The following is a 17,778-nucleotide window of genomic DNA, read 5'->3' as shown; positions in this document are numbered from 1 at the left end:
TGAACCTGACGATCACCTCCTCTTGAAGCCGACTCCAGACACACAGCAGCCAGGTCCTCTCAGTTCTTTTCCACCTTTTCCTTTCCTTCTCGCCTCGAAGCCCGAGCACGCCTCGAAACTGACTGCAGTTTTTGTACTTCTCCCAAAACTGAACTACTCCCAGAGGTCTCTGTTCCAGCCGAGGACAGACAGACCTCCTGCAGTCCTTTCCTTCGACCCTGACTCGCTTCTCCAGGCCACAGAAGGCAGACCCGGCGCGCCCAAGTCCAGTTTCTCTCCCGGCAGAATCACCACTGTCTCTTTTTCATTCGCTCCCTCGGAGCCACTGGCTCCTCCCCTTTAGGAAGCCGACAAACTCCTCCCCTTACTTTTACTTCCTCTTTTTGGCCACTCTTCTCAGAGAGGAAAGAAGAAGAAGAAGCCCTCGGCACACCACCACTGTACTAACAATCAACATGAATCCTACACCTCCCGACACACAGGTAACGTCTATTTTACCAAACAACCTGGCTAAACATGCATTTAATGGGGGATCTGAGCTAATCCTATATTTAGTAGCATACTAAGGGCCATTTCCGTTAAAATATATATATATATATATATATATATATATATATATATATATATATATATATATATATATATATATATATATATATATATACACACATATACATATATATATATATATATATATATATATATATATATATACATATACATATACATATATACATATACATATGATTAGGCCTGGTGTTGGCGGCTTGGGATCCAAAAGGTCCTGAGTTCAAGCCCCGTTGGCTGCTTGAATTAATACACACCAGGAGGTTGACTCAGCCTGTCATCCTTCCGAGGTCAGCGAAGTGAGTACCAGTGTACTGGGCCTGGTGTATGCCCCGGTTAGAATAGGTGTACCATATCCCTGTGTCATAAGAGGCGACCAGGGTTGCATCAGGAAGGGCATCCGGCGTAAAACCTGTGCCAAATCATAATGCGGATCATAACGGATGATCCGCTGTGGCGACCCCTAACTGGAGCAGCCGAAAGAAGAAGAAGAAGACATATACATATACATATCTATGATGTGAGTGAAGAACATGAAGAGAAACCTTTACCTCAAGAAATCGTTACGGCCTGTTCCAAGTCAAGGCATTGTTGAGCAGGCCAAAAGAATGCTGAATTCAGACCCCAGTGAAGTGACCAAGGACGATACCTTGATAAAGGATAATTAAATAATGCTGTTAATTATCTTCAAAAGGGGTGTTTTAATGAACCCAACACCCAATTTTCATTCATGCACTCCCTTGGAGTTCCCTTAGTATGCATGCAAAGTTTCAGGCTGCTACGTTTCATGGTTTTGGAGTTATGGAGGAGACACACGCATTATTATAGATTGATTCATCAGCTGTCAGTTGTAATTCCCTTAACTAAGGAGTTCCAGGTCTCAAATGCCTTTTCCTCACAAGGAAGTTTGAACCTGGTTCTGGCTATATTGTATGGCTGGATATATTAAACGCAGTTTCCCATTTGCACAGCCTAAACCAAGATGATAAGCAAAGTTTGGAGGAGATATCGTGCCTATTTCAGAATCAACTTGTGTTAGAGGATGGTGAGTTGAGACACTTTACAACTAGCCTGTGAAGACCACACATTAAGTGGATGGTTCAGGAAAGGTTTGCATTTCCATCATGATGGAATTCATGATTTAATCTTAACCCAAAACCAACCTCATTCACTACTTCAATTGGACCCCCATCAAAAATTAGACCCCTCACTCGATATATCCAGAACCGGCAGGCAGGTGAATTCCAAACTGGAGGTGATTTCAAAAAGTGAAACAACAAAGTAGCTTTTGGCTGCCTGGTGTTCTTCCTCTCTATTTTCCCATTTGTATATTCTCAGAAAGAGAATCATTCATGAAAGTCGTCCTTATAAAGGCTGCTTGGCAATTCTATACCCAAAAGTAACCAGAAATCTCCCACACCCTGTCACTCTTTCTGCACAAGTTAAAGCCAAAGTACATGTATTACTTGTAAAACAAAAATGACCACTTTTAGAATAAACACACCTCAATAAACACTACAGTCATGTAAAACAAACATTGCATTCCATATTCACTCCAAAGGGTACAACCATTAACCTCACACTGTACAATATACCATTCCAATGGTGTTTTGGTAATACAGTGTAAACATGAAAGAGCAATCAGAGATTGCAAACCCTCACCAGGACTTGTTTTGTGTGGCAAATAAATGGAAGGATATACAAAAGGAAAGGTCATTGATTGCAAATGAAAGGTCGAAATAGTCTTGTTGGAAATGTGTAAAGGTCAAAGGTCTGAAAAGTTGTGAAGGGCATCAGGCCTGAAAAGGTCTAAAGGGTCAAAATGGTCTAAAGTGTAAAGAATCTTCAAACATCTAAAAACGGTCTAAAGGTCATAGGGGTCTACAGGGTATTAAAGGTGTGAAGGTCTAAAGGATATAAAGGAGTCTAAGGGTCATCGGGGTTATAAAGGATCTAAGATGGTATAAAGGGTCTTTGAGGTCGAAGGTTTCTAAAGGGTGTATCAGGGTCTATAGAGTCTTAAAGGACCTTTGGGGTCCTGATCTAAAGGGTGTTAGAGGCCTAAAGGGTCTGTCTATAAGGTGAAAAGCAGTGGTCTCCAACCTTTTTAAATGCAAGATCACTTTTAGAATCTAAATGCAACACAAGAGCTACACTTAAAAATTCTACTTTATTAAAACCCCCAAAAATGTATGGCATGCATAACACTCACCTACTTCTCGTGTGATACCAGTGCTTGCACACTATTTGTGAGTACTTTGAAGTTTGGATCGTAGTTTGAGATGGCCGGTTTCATTCAGTCTATCAGGTGGGCATCTGTGAGACGAATGCAATACTTGGATTTGATGATTTTCATCTGGGAAAAAGCCATCTCACGGAGGTATGTGGAACCAAAGTAGGTCTTCACCTTGAGTGCACAGGACGTCAGAAGAGGGTACCTCTCTGTTTACAAGTCCCCAAAAGTCTCTCCCATGACCTCGCTTTAAGCTCTCTGTCATTTTGAACGGTGATTATCTCCATGTCAAGTCCATGGTTCTGTTCATACACCTGCTGAAATTTTGCTGTCAGTTCCCCAATGTCCACTTGAAAAAAAAGGATTTGAGATGAACATAATGATTTGTTCCATCTTGTCTACTCCTGAAATTGTCTGTTGAATTTCTTTTCCAATCTTCAGGTGATCACAGAATTATTTTGGATGGAACCCTTTCGCTTTGACTTTTTGTAGGACTTTCTCTGGATTTTGGAAGTGCTCTGTCATGTTGTTCTTTAACTGGGAGGACCACAGGCCCAGTGTCACCTTGAATGTAGTCACTGCACTGATCATGTGTGACATGTTTCTGTCCCTCTCCTGCCGTTCATGATTCAGCTCATTCAATTTTACCTCTATATCTGTAAGAAATGCCAAATCGAGCAATCATGCATTATTGGACCTCGCTGTACACCTCATTTCTTGATTTCAGAAAGGTGACAATTTCAGGGATCAGATGTAAAAATCTTTGGAGGACTTTTCCTCAACTTAACTGCTTCACATCTGCATAAAGGATTGGCTCACCGCAGGTGGCATCAAGCTCATCGAGAAGCAATTTGAACGAGCGATAATTGCAGAGCTCTGGCACAAATCGAGTTGATGATCTTGACAACAACTGTCATTCCATGAGAAAAGTCAATAACCTTGCTCAATAGCGCTTGTTGTTGGTGGATAACACAGCGTTAATTGACAAAGGAGGGGATTTCAGGGTAATTTCTGCAAAGTGCAATAAAGCCTGCATTGACACCCAGCATTGTCAGTACATCAACAGTTGTGAGTGAAACCACTTCATCGGAATGTTTTTCTCAGTCACATACCTTTTGAATTAGTTGGAGACATCCTCACCTCTTGTCCTCTCTTTCAGTGACAAAAGAGTGAGAAAGTCCTTTGTTGTTGAGTCTTTGAAGGCCGTGCAAACGGAAACAACCAGAGGGGCCGTCTCCATCATGTCTACTGATTCATCAAACTGCAATGAGAAACATTCAGTCTGATAAGTATTGGTGTATTTGCTGAGACACATCCTCAGACAATGATTTTTCCACCCTTCTGGTTACTGTTGAAGTGCCAAGTGGAATGCTCTTTATGGCTGTAATAATTTCATCTTTGTTTTTAAAGCCTTTGAACAAGGTGTCGGCTGCAACCATCATAGCCTACTTGATAACCTCGCCATTGGTGAATGGTTTCTTATGTTTCGCCAGCAGATGGCTAATGCGAAGAGACACCTCTCTGCTAGCTTTGCCTTTCTTCACAGGTTTCAAAAAGAGTGACTTTTGAGCTTTCAAAATTCCCTTTAACCCCCAACATTCTTTGTCCGAATCACGCTGTTAAAAGGAAATTTTTCTTGAAATTTTACATGCATTGTCTTATGATGCCATTCCAAATTATCTATTTTACTCGAGGCTAAACTCTGGTAACCAATGAGGTGGATGTCTGGTATTCGTAGAAAGAAATTCACTTTCCCATTCCTGGTGGAAATTGTATGTTTTTGCCCTTTTATTGGATGGCCTTGCCTCCTTGCTCATCATTTTGACTTTAGGGAATTAATTTTAGAAACCAGAAAAAATCAAAATGAAAAGCTCAGCTTATTCCATGTTTCGGTGACTCGCCAAAAGACAATGAGCAACTGATAACTGTATGGTGGCCGTGGCTGTCCAGTTACTGCGTCACAGATGGATAATTGGTTCGTTTAAACGCAAATAATTTTTGATTGGCCTGTGTGCCGACATTTAGCTTCTTTTTTTAACTCTTCAGCAGCTTGCATTTGTGACCCACGGCTGCCACAGTTTTAAATACAACCACCGTACAGAATCTTGGCATTTCCCACTCTCTTCTTAAAAATAAGATTTATGTTTTATTAATTTTTTTTTAAGATCAACTGATCAATACACTGGGATCGACCTGTCCATCATGATTGACGGGAGACCACCGATCTAAGGGGTTTTAGAGGTTTTTCAGTCCTAAAGGGGCTTTTGGATCTGAAGGGTCTTAAAGGGTGTTAGGGTTACAAAGGGTCTTGTGGATACTGAAGGGTCTTTGAGATCTTTAGAGCTTAAGGGGTCCTTGTGGTTCTTTGGGTCTTAATGTTGTAAAGGGTCTTAAGGAGTCTTAGGGTTCTAAAGGGTCTAATGTAATTAATACACACACTCACATTCTGAGTGAACAAACAGACAAACAAGAAAAAGACGTCGTGTGCAAATCTGCCCCCTTCTCCAAAGATTGCCATTGATACATCAAATCGTCCATTTCATTAAGATTAAAAGTGACAATCTTAATCAAAGCTCGGTTGAATCGGATGAAAATTGATGATTTTTCAGATTGTAGTTGATCATTTTAGAAGTTTGACCTTTGACCTTTTGACCTCAAAATAGTTGCTTTCCCAATTCAGTGTGATGGACTATGCAAATCCTGTTCAACTTTCAAGTTAACACTGTAAATTGATGATTTTTAAGTTGAAAATTGATTTTTGAAGTTTGACCTTGAGTTGACCTCAAATAGTTGGTTTTCCAATTCAGTGACGCAATATGCAATCCTGTTCAAATTTCAAGTCAATCGGATGGAAAATGACGATTTTAGAGATTAGACCTCAAGATGACCTTTGACCTTTCACCTCAAAATCAATAGGTTTCTCAGTTGAGACTACCTCAACAGCTTCAAAAAGTTTCATGACAATCGGTTTAAAATTGTGATCTGTAGGCGAATGACAAACAAACAAACAAACAGACAGAAGAACAAAATTGATGACCAATATACTTGAAACATCTTCGATTTTGCAAGTTACAAACAAACGGACCCAAATGTAATAACGTCTCCTCTGGCAAGGGTAACAATAGGAGTTCCTTCACAAATAACTTCATTGCAGGAGGCCATTATACCCATCAAAACCTGCACTGTGGTTGCCAACATATGGTTTTTTTTTTGTTGCTGCATTTTTTTAAATGCTGAACATCAAGCAAGGAAGCAGCATATCCCATTTTTAAAGACTTTGGTATGACTCGACCAGGATTTAAACCAACGACCTCCCACTCTGAGTGGATACTCCAATCATGACACTGCTGAGATTGGTGCAAGGTTAATAGTTGTATGCCGAAAACCTCACATTACAAAGCTGTGGTGTTCTCTGGAAATGAAGTCTTATTTTCTGTTTCACAATAAATTTTGCAGGTTTATTTCACGTGGATGTGAAATAATTGTCATTGAAAGCCGAAAGCTCACCATTGAAAGCTTACCAAAAATTGAAATAACAACACTTCTTTTGTAAAGTAAGGAAAGGATATTATAAAGGTCTCAATCAACGTTTTCACAATCACTTTGAGTATATTTATCAAGGCATTGTCCTTCATTCCTTTGCTGCATCAACAATGATGGCAAAATTTGACACGCCGCATTGGTTCTTAAACATAGGCAGCCGTATGAAGCCATTCTCTCCCCAACCTTCTCCAAAGCTGTGAGAATAACACCACATAAAGACGATGTCGTCATGACACTCTGAAATGGACAGAGAATATCCTCAAATAAATGTTGCATGTAACGTGAGTGGCTTTATTTTTGCACCTGTTTTTTAATATCCAGAAGGGCTGTGCAGGTGACCGTTTGTTATAGCCCACAATCAGCATCGCGTGGTTGGGCTTGTTCTTGCAGCTGTGATCGTAAATTCCTGTAACAAAGGTTAAATACGTCAGCTCGGGGACACAGGAGTTATTCGGATGATTTGCTGCTTGAAAAACAGAAAGTTTTCAAAATCCTCGTTATTCATTCGTCGAAAAACGTTTGAAAACAAGATTGTATGAACAATGTGAATTGAATCGAATTGCAGTGAAATGTATTATCTGTCCACAAAAAAAATGGAAAATTGCATTGTCAAACAAAGCTCACAATCTAATTAATGACAAAATATTTTACAATTAAAACCAAATACAATTAAAATAATAAATTACAACAAAAACTTTTAGTTCAAGAAAAACCCACGATCAAACTGTCAAAATTGCACAGAAGGAACAATTCAACAGATACTTCAGTATCAACTAGAACGACACTCGGTAGAGTGCATACCTTACGTTTTGGATCCCACTGATAGGCCGGATCTGGATTCGAACCTTATCAAAATTGAAAATCAGCTTGTTCTCGTCACCAAACCAACACATCCACCAGATTTTGTCACAACTCCTCAACATTTTGAAATATCATGCTATAGATAGTTTTTGGCCCCATCTCTCAATAATGAAGAATCACTTGAAATTTTTTTTTGTTAATTCTCATATCCAGATACAGAAGCTGATCTTCACTAAAATCGAATCATTTCGTCCTTTTCACACATCCAACCTGTCCACCAAGTTTCGTCGGAATCCGTCCATAACTTTTTGAGATATCCTGCTCAGACAGACAGGGGTGAAAACAGAACCTCCGTTGTACTTTCTGTGGTGGAGGTAAAAGTCATTGTCCTGGAACCATCCACCTCCCTCATCCCAAACTAAACCACAAGAATCGAGTCTGTTAAGATAAATAATAAAGAGGGCACAATAAATATATAGGTCTAATTCAATACAGTGCACAAATTTAAGAAAAAAAACATAAAATAGTCAACAATGTGGAGTTCACTGCTCATGAGTTTAATTTATCCCCCACTACTAACCCTTTGCGATAACCGACTTTCGTTAAAAAAAAAAAACTACAAAATATTTCAGAAATCGACTGTTTCTGCACGTCAAACCACTGAACCTCCTTCCACATCTCATCTGTTCATAAAACGTGTGCAGTGGGTGGATACAGTTTTACATCATGGATTCAGTCTTTGTTAGAACTCGTTCATGAGAAATTACACTTACGTCTGTCTTCTCTCCGAGGATCTTTCCCAGCCTGAATAAAGGTGTAGTTTTATGAGGCAAGTGCCCACACAGTTATTCATGTTATTTATTGGTGCAATCAGAACTGTTGTGACGACCTATTGAATATTTGCTCCCCGTTGTTATGCTTGTGTATGCCTGAATTGCTTGGTTGTCTCATTTATGGCTCCTTTTATCTATTTACATTGTAGTCTGCAAAACAGTGGTTGTCACACAACCAAGGTTCTTTGATCGATCAATGTCCAATTGGCAGTTGTCATACTTGGGTTGATCGAAATATTAATGCAACAAATCGTCACACTGCACTGCACAACACAAATTGTGACTGGTTTCTTCACTCCTTCCCCACCCCTCACCTTTACCATTTATCAACTCAGTCCAAGAACATTCATGAAAAGCCCTCCCCCTGGAAACTAGTTGGAAGTATAATTTGTTGGCATTCCTAGCCAGAGGGCTCTTCGCTTGAAGAAATGTGTGAACTGTGCACGTGATCGAACTTTACTTTAACTACCTGTTCAATTTGTTTGTACTACAGAATCTGCTGCCAAGATAACAACCATACTCGACAAGAGCAGACAATGTAACCTGGTGTTAGGGAACCTTCAAGAAGACCAGAAAACTTGGTAGCCACAGTCTGAGCAATTATAATTTGTGATTTGTTCGTCATGCCGGCGATAGTTCATCGACTGATTGCGAAGTATACACTGTGGAATCTTTAATATCATGCCTGGTGTTGGCTTAATGGTTAAGGTGGTGGGCTTGGGATCCGAGGATCCTGAGTTCAAATCCCCCTTGGCTGTTGAATTAATACTAGGTGGGGTTGACTCTGACTATCATCCTTCTGAGGTCGGCAAAATGAGTGCCAGCTTGCTGGTATCCTGTGCTGGAGTGGTGACATGTCCAGGATTGTGCCCAATAGCCAAGGACACTGCTTAGGCAGCACTAACGCTCTGCACAGAGTGTGGTCCCAATGGATGGATTTTTAACATCCACCATCTCATGATGTGACTTACAGTTTAACATCCATCTGAGGGACACACACATTGATAAAATCGCCCCACCTGTGAAACAGTGGGATGGCAGTCTATAGCTGGGTTGGGATTTGAACCCGGGCTCGACAGCTCAGAGGTGAGTGCACATACATCTGTGCTATCCTTCCAGCACTACCATTCATTCATAAATATCACATTTTATATTGCTTGTCTTTTCATCTCCAACAATGAAATAAAGTTTTGTTCACATTGTTTAAGCTACTTCTTTTCCTCGGCTACAGGAAATGTCCTAATGTCACTTTACAAACTCCTTACCTGTGCTGTAAAACCAAGCTGTGAAGTGATGGACATCCACAGCCACAGAAATGGGTCCATATTTGTAGAGCTTTCTGGGAAATGTTTTTTCATCTGTAATTTCTCCAAAGTTTTTAAAACTTCAATGCAGCATCTTTCTTCAAACATTTCCCAACCTGAAAAAGAATATTACAAGAAAGTGATTTCCCTCAAAAAACAACAACATGCTTTGTGGGCCGTACACCCCGTTACGTTACTTTACACAGAATCTTGATTGAGACAGCAGTAAAGGCCCTGTCACACGTTGACGATTTAGCTAGCAGATGCCTGACGTATGCAAAATTGGGCTAAAACGCTGGCACACGTCAAATACGTTATGAGTAAGTTTGTGTACGTTAAGATCATGCTGGCATACGTCATAGTACGCTGGCTTTTTTTCGTAGTACGCTGGCATACGTCGTAGTACGCCGAGGTGTTAGACAAATTTTCCATGCTTGAAATTTTCCTACGTATGCCAGCATATGACTCACATGTTCCGCATACGCTGGCCATAAGTTGTAGGCACGTTATGCGATCGTTGACACACGTCGACACACGTTACTTGTAAGTTACTCATAAGTCGAAACGCGTCAAGGTAATGTTTAGCGTACCCGAAACTTATTTTTAACCTGTGAGTAATGTGTTGTAGGCACATTACGCGATCATTGAAACACGTCGACACACATTACTTGTACGTTACTCATAAGTCGAAACACGTCAAGGTAATGGTTAGCGTCAGTGTTCCAGACTCCCTGGTTTTTTTGTTGGTTTTCTTTTTTCTTCGGTATGACGGTGATGTCGACACTTCAATTTCTAGTGCGGTTATAATATAATATAATTAATAGGCTGCCAATCAACAATTTAAATCATAACCGCACTTGAAATCGAAGTGTCAACATCACCGTCATACCGAAGGAAAAAATTAAAAAAAATAAAACCAGGGAGTCTGGAACACTGACGCTAACCATTACCTTGACGTGTTTCGACTTATGAGTAGCTTACAAGTAACGTGTGTCGACGTGTTTCAACGATCGCGTAACGTGCCTACAACTTATGCCAGCGTATGCGGAACGTGTGTCATACGCCGAGTACGCCGAGTACTCGACGTACGAAGACATATGCCAGAAAACTACGATATATGCCAGCGTGCTCTGAACGTATACAAAACTTACCCATAACGTATTCGACGTGTGCCAGCTTCGTTCGGCAAATTTTTCATACGTCGGCATACGCTGGCTAAAACGTCAAGGTGTGACAGAGGCTTCACACTTCGATGTCTAGTGCGGTTATGATTTGAATCGTTGAGCCGCAGCCTATGAATAGCCTACGCCACGTGATCGTCGGCGATACGCTGCCGCACTATGCATAAGTTAGACTATCGTTGGGCATAGGTTGTGAACGCCGACAACACGCTCAGCATTCGTTGGTATAAGTTATCTATATGTGATTGAAACGTTCTGTGTACGTTACTAATACGTTATGCATACGTCCAACACGTCATTATACGCCAAAAACTTTTTAAAAAAGCATCACTAGTTCAGCGTACGCCAGCGTTTTACATACATTTTGAGATCTTGCCATACACTGGCTAAAACGTCAAGGTATGACAGCCCCTTAAGGCCCAGTCACACCTTGACGTTTTAGCCAGCAATGGCAACGTATTAAAAAGTATGTAAAACGCTGGCTTACGTTGAACTTTTGATGTTTTTTTTAAAGATTTGGACGTATTCATAACGACTTGGTCTTATGCATAACGTATTAGTAACGGACACAGAACGTTTTGTTGTGTTATAGATAACTTATACCAACGAACGCTGAACCTGTTGTCGGCCTTCACAACCTATGCCCAACGATAGTCTAACTTATGCATAGCGCTGCACGCATCGCCAACGATCACGTGGCGTAGCCTATTAAAAGGCTGCCGCACGATTCACATCATAACACGAGCAGTTTCTCCCCTGCCTTCTTGGGTCTCGCTCTTCTGGACTGCCCCCGGAGATACGTGATTGGTCCATCCTTCAAGCTTGCAGCCGCTCTCCCCCAATGGGTTGCTGACACGACTCGTTGACTGACTGTCAGAGCGCTGGGCGGGGGCTGGTTCGGAGGAGGGACGGAAGAAGAAGAACGGTGCCTCTCGGTACACCACCACTGTACAAACAATGGACAGCCTGCTACACCTCCCGACACACATGTAACATCCGATTACCAAACAACCTGGCTAAACATGCATTTAAGGGGGGATCTGGGCTAATCCTATATTTAATAACCACGAAGGGCCATTTCCGCAACAGTATTAGATCAAAATTTTGGTTTATTTTATGCTTAAAAATAAATTGGTCTTTGTCTATACTAAATGTTTGAAATTTTTGAATAAATCATTTCAAGAAAATAAAAAGATAGCTCCAGCAAACTATATCACTGAGGTTGTTTGCATTGATCAAATTCTCCCGAAGAGTCCTTGACTGAATCAGGAATTGATTTTTTAATAGCTTTTTCGTTGCCCGATTTTAACGAAACTTGATACTGCACACCGCAGGAGAATGGTGAATAAGGCGGCACTAAAATTTTTGCACTATCGTGTACCATATCGTCTGTATTTCGGGAAAATGCATACATACAAGATGAGAGTTTTAGTAATATAGTAGACGATCCGGGAACCCAACGGGTTCCCGTTGCGACAGCGGTTGATGAAAAAAATCATTTCAAGAAAAAAAAAAGATAGCTCCAACAAACTATACCACTGAGGTCATTTGCATTCATCAAATAATCCCAGAGTACTTGACTGAATCGGGAATTGAATTTTTAATAATTGTTTTCGTTGCCAGATTTGAACAAAACTTGATATTGTGCGGCAATGTTAAAAATAAAAAGAGAAAAGAAAGTTGAAGCAATTATTGTGCGTAATCTTCGAAACACAATTTTATTTATTAATGAACACGGAAGTATTAGATCAAAATGGCGGTTTATTTTATGTTTAAATATAAATCGTTCTTTGTCGATACTAAATGTTTACGATTTTTAAAATAAATTATTTCAAGAAAAAAAAAAAAGATAGCTCCAGCGAACTATACCGCTGATGTTGTTTGCATTGATCAAATTCTTCCGAAGAGTACTTGACTGAATCGGGAATTGATTTTTAAATATTTTTTTCGTTGCCCGATTTTAACGAAACTTCATACTGCACACTGCAGGAGAATGGTGAGTAAGGTGGCACTAAAAATTTTGTGCTATCCTCTACAGTTTTGGCTGTATTTTGGTAACATACATACATACATGATGAGAGTTTTAGTAATATAATAATATAGAAGATATATATATATATATATATATATATATATATATATATATATATATATATATATATATATATATATATATATATATATATATATATATATATATATATATATGACTGATTAAGGGCAGTCAGAGTAATAGGGTTGATCTCACCGTTGCTTTATAGGGATATTCATCATTCGTTGTGATGCCCGATAGGCTTTTTATGCACTGGAGTACTTTACTTCGCCTTTGTGCTCTGCAGGCATTACCATTTGCCCAACAATACATGACATTTTGCGTACTCAGGGGCAAAAGCTTGTCTGACTTTGGGAACCAACCCTCCATAGCTCCCACAATGCTGAAGTCCCAGCAGGAATTGCAGTTTCCCTGCAAGGTCGACACACATCTTCTCATGACACATGTCAAACTCTACCTCTCGCAACACAGACACACCAAACATGTTGTTCATTCGAACATCCATTTCATCCACTTATTTGATCTTTGACCTCAGTGACCATCCCTTCTTTTCTCCAGTCAAATGCCTTTGGGCACGAGTCATTCATTGGTTCTTTCATTTGAGGAACAAATTCTTCTGTTTCTTTCAAAGATTCCAATATTCCACTGAATTTCGTCTGAAACTCTTCATCATTCTAGCAGTGAATTATAAATACAAAATTGGTTCAAGGACATCAGCTTTGTTAATCGAATTCAGCAAAGAATATCGTATTTGTCATTGCAGTATCAACAGGAGGGCCTTGAAAAAGGAGAAGGTCATTTTGTGCTCAGACAGATCCAGAATGCTGCTTTGATTACCATAAAGACCCTCTGTTGAGATATAGCGATGATTAACGTGTACAAACACTCACCATATCCCCAAAGCCATTCATTTCCAAAGTGAAATTCTGATGTCCCTCCTTGTACATTCTGTTGTGCTGCTTAATCAGACGATAGTTCTTCCTCCATTGTTCTTTCTTGATTTCCTCTTCGCTCTGAAGTGACACGACAACAAAATGTTTTGATCAACTGAGTGAAACAACCACAGTTGTGGTTACCATCAGCACAAACCACTTCACAATCACACATCAAAATCCAGGTGTTTGCAGCTCCACCGAAACGACCTGCATCCATGCCTCTGATCATTAATGGCTTCAATACACAGAAGTACATCTTCATTCTAATATACATATCATCCTTCAAATCAACCATAACTATCATATTTTTTACAATCTCACACCAATCCTTAAAGACTTACGACGGAATATTCCTTGTTGTACTTCAATTTCCAATCGAACCATTCATTATCCTCAATGGAGGGTAATAGAGTTTGACAATAAACTGGAAGATGATCAACAGGAGAACCACAAGGGACTTTGCATGTTGCCACATTCTCTCAAGGTCTTCTCTCTCTCTATTCTCTCTCTCCTGTTATACGTCTGCTTTTTTATTTGTCTCCTGTTAGATGCTGACAAAGCATGTGACTTGTTCTGACTACGCACAAGAAATAAAAATTTGATGTGACCAAAACCACAGTAACAAACCACTGGATTTTGACCCAGAAATGATCACAGGGACAGACATTCAAACGAGTAAGCTAAACAATCCAGAATGGTGGGAGAAAACAAAGTTCATACAATGTTCTCACTATTCAAGTGATACTTTGTTGTTATTTGTTTGTGCATGCATGCCTTTCAGCTTGAATTATGGGTGTGTTACAAGGACGTATTGATTTGAAGATCTGTAACTGGATCCAGATAAGAGAAGTCTATTGTTTTTTAAGTGATTACTCACCATTGAGAGATGGGGCCAAAACGATGTATTGCATGATATTTCAAAAAGGTTGTGAATGGGTTATGACAAAACTTGGAGGATGAGTTGGGAGGTGACCAGAACAAGCTGATTAGATTTTGGTTCAGGTCTGGATACAGATCTGGCCTATCAGTGGGTTACAAAACGCAAACTGTTCAGCCTGGTGGAGGTATGCGCTCTACCGAGTATCGTTCTAGTTAAATGGATGAAATCAACGGGACGTTGATTGAGATATGCTAACCACCTTGGGAAGTGATGAAAAGCTGACATTTCAGGTGATAACCCTTCGTCCAGGCGAAAACAAAAGGTCAACGCCTGAAATGTCAGCTTCTCATTCCTTTGTACAACTGCGAGCATACCTCATTCAATGCTACAATGATTTCACCCATTGTTCTACCTGTCTGCCAATGTGGACCTTCAGCAGCATTCTTTAGCTGCCTTCAGCAGCAAGACTGGTTCTTCATTCTATTATTTAATGGCTTGCTGTTTGTGGAGCATTGGAATTTGGCCAGATCAAAAACAACTTCTGCCAATTTTAGAAACTTCAATTTCTAGTTAGATACAAGACAACTTCCCACCTGCTCTCCGGTATTGCCCACTCTGCTCTCTTCAGTCCTCTGACCAACCACAGCAACTCCAGGATGTATGTGTGTCTTCCAGTATTCTCCCTCCTGGTTAAGCTTCCAAAATGTATGCTGACTGCAGACCTCAACTCCTTTATTCATCAGTTCTCCAGTGTACGCATGAGTGCTACATAAGGTCCTGTAAATTTTCGCTTTTTTTCAGAGTACAGTAATCAGTTGGAAAGAAAAGTCAGTTATATTTTTATTTGACTAAATTATTGTTTTTCAAACTTACAGAACTGGAAGTGAACTATGTCACCTGGTGCAGGACGTGCAGGGGATGCTGCATTCAGGAGAATGTTGTCCTGACTGTTCATTCTGCTTATGTCGATCTGGCCAAATCGACTTTGTCGATCTGGCCAAATTCCAATCTATACGATGAGAACCGTTTGTCTGTGTGTGTGTGTGTGTGTTGCCATTTCTTTCAGAGATGGCTGAATGGGTCTTCGTCAAATTTTAGAAGTTTGTTGGTGAGTGCCAGAGAGTGTTTCAGGCAAAAAAAAGGCAAAAAATAAAAATATCGAAAATTAAAAAAAAAATAAGTTGTTTTTTTTTTGGGGGGGGGGGATTTTTTATTTTATTTTTAATAATCACTGTATAGTGTCAAAGTCTTTTTGATTAATGACAACTATATTCAAGTACACACACTTATGAATAAAAACAACACAATTACCAGACATTTAAATACAAATAAACCTCTTCCGGAAGCGGTCAAAGTTGGCGGTACATCATCTTCTTCTTCCTGAACAGTACCATATTTATAGATCAGAGTCAAACTTAACCCAGAAACATCAACGGCACATTAACGAGCATCCATTCGATGAATAACATTTAATTCCACTTCTAAGGTAACACTTTTACAATGCCTCTTAGCCAATAATCTCTAGTGTGTTCACAAAGTCCCGTTACCCCCTTACCCCCTCTGCAGAACCTCAATAATGAATATAATGAACACACAAGAAGTATATTTGTAAACTATGAGTACACGAAACTTTTACTGTCGTAAAAACCAAAGTAGTAACATTAACATTAACATGAACATACATAAATACAAAATGTACCAGAGTAGATGATGATTGGTGGGGGATTACAGGACTTTGTGACCACCCTGTAGGGTACAGTACATTTGATCTCTCGATGTGCGAAGTTAATTTTGCGATCTCTTGGTTTCGGCTATCATGGTCATGGTCACAATTGACAGTTGCAATTCCACGGGGTTTCCGCAAACCTCACGGGATTGTGAATTGGACAGGCAACCGTGACGGGCCATTTTAAAATCTCTCTATAGTGCCGAAGCCTTTGTAGCTACGTGAAAGGTAATATTAAATGATCCCCGACCTCATTCCTTCGTGGGTTTGGGGAAGTGTTTGAGGCCCCCACAAAAAAATATACCGTGCAACGCTGGGTACCCCTGCTAGTGTTCTAAAAACAACAAGCCATTAAATTAAATAAGAGAATGCGGAACCAGTCTTGATGGTGAAAGCTAGTGCTGGTCAGTATTGATAGACAGGTGGAACAATGAATGAAATCAACGGAACATCGAATGAGGTATGCGAGCCATTTTGCAAAGGAAGGAGAAGCCAATTCGTTTCAGGCATTAACCCTTTGTTTTCATCAACCTCCTGTTGATTTCATCCATTAAACCAGAACGGAACTCGGTAGAGCGTATACCTCCACCAAGCTGAACAGTTTACGGTTTGTATCCCGCTGATCGGCTGATCTGCATCTGGACCTGAACCAGAATCTTGTTCAACTTGTTCTTGTCACCAACCAAAGTCATCCACCAAGTTTTATCATAATCCATCCACAACCTTTGAAATATCGTGCTCTATGTAGTTTTTGGCCCTATCTCTCAATTGTGAAGAATCACTAAAAATTATAGTATCTGGTTCCTCACCAAAATCGAATCAATTCGTCCTTGTCACACACCCAAAATGTCCACAACTTTTTGAGATATCCTGCTCACAGACAGACAGACGGACAAAAAAGAAAAAAAAATGTCATGCATAGCACAATACTTGCAAAATCCAAATGAACAATAGATGCCATGGAAACAACAATTTGGTAATTTCGAAATTTTGACCTATCAAGTGTTTTATGTGATTGAATATTATGCATACCAAATTTGGTTTGTACATTTTCTCATTTTCTAATTGCGGCCTAATAGGTGTTTTACACGTTTTGAATGGCATTGACCTTGATCTCACATGTATTGCACACACGTACAAATGAGCTGTGTAAGTTTCAATTTGATATCTTGATAAATTGCTGAGGTATGGTAATAAAAAATTCAAAAAAGGCCCATTTGATTATAATGGGGTGAAATTGTTGTCATGGAAACCATTGACATGTCAAAAAGGCTAAATCGATCGTTCTGATTTTTAGTGAGCCATGTCTGTGATCCAATATGTTAGGTAAATCCTGTTCAAATTTCAAGTTAATATAATGAGGATTGATGATTTTATTTGACCTTGAGCTTTGACCTGTTTGACCTCAAACAATAGGCTTCAGTGACCTAATTGCAAACCCTGTTCAATTTTTAAGTCAAACGGATGAAAATTGATGGTTTTATTCAACCATGACCTTTGATCCTTTGAGCTTTTGACCACAAAAACAATGCTTTGAGGTTTTGATTGGCAGACCAATTCAGTGGGCCAAAATGCAATTTCTGTTCAACTTAGCAGAGTACCCACCCTCTGGGTGGCTGGAGATTGCACAATACAGTACTTGATGAAAAAAGTATAGTCTTTATATTGCAAGAAGACTCTATATACATGACATGGCCAAAAGTATGCGGACACCCTTTCTAA

The 17,778-nt window shown here is 39.8% G+C and overlaps 1 long non-coding RNA gene across 1 annotated transcript; it reads right to left on the bottom strand.

The window, feature by feature from the left end:
- Window positions 1–756: 756 nt before the first annotated feature.
- LOC147018925 (uncharacterized) lies at window positions 757–17,028 on the bottom strand. Its single transcript, XR_015062826.1, has 5 exons — window positions 16,866–17,028; window positions 13,406–13,528; window positions 9,243–9,397; window positions 6,647–6,749; window positions 757–4,061 (listed from the first exon to the last, which is right to left on the bottom strand). It is a non-coding gene; the product is annotated as an uncharacterized LOC147018925 (long non-coding RNA).
- Window positions 17,029–17,778: the final 750 nt, after the last annotated feature.

This window comes from Eptatretus burgeri, chromosome 10 (assembly GCF_056783735.1).
Source record: "Eptatretus burgeri isolate ZD-2024b chromosome 10, Ebu_testis_v1, whole genome shotgun sequence".
Taxonomy (NCBI): Eukaryota; Metazoa; Chordata; class Myxini; order Myxiniformes; family Myxinidae; genus Eptatretus; species Eptatretus burgeri.
This window is presented reverse-complemented; position numbering and strand designations above follow the sequence as displayed.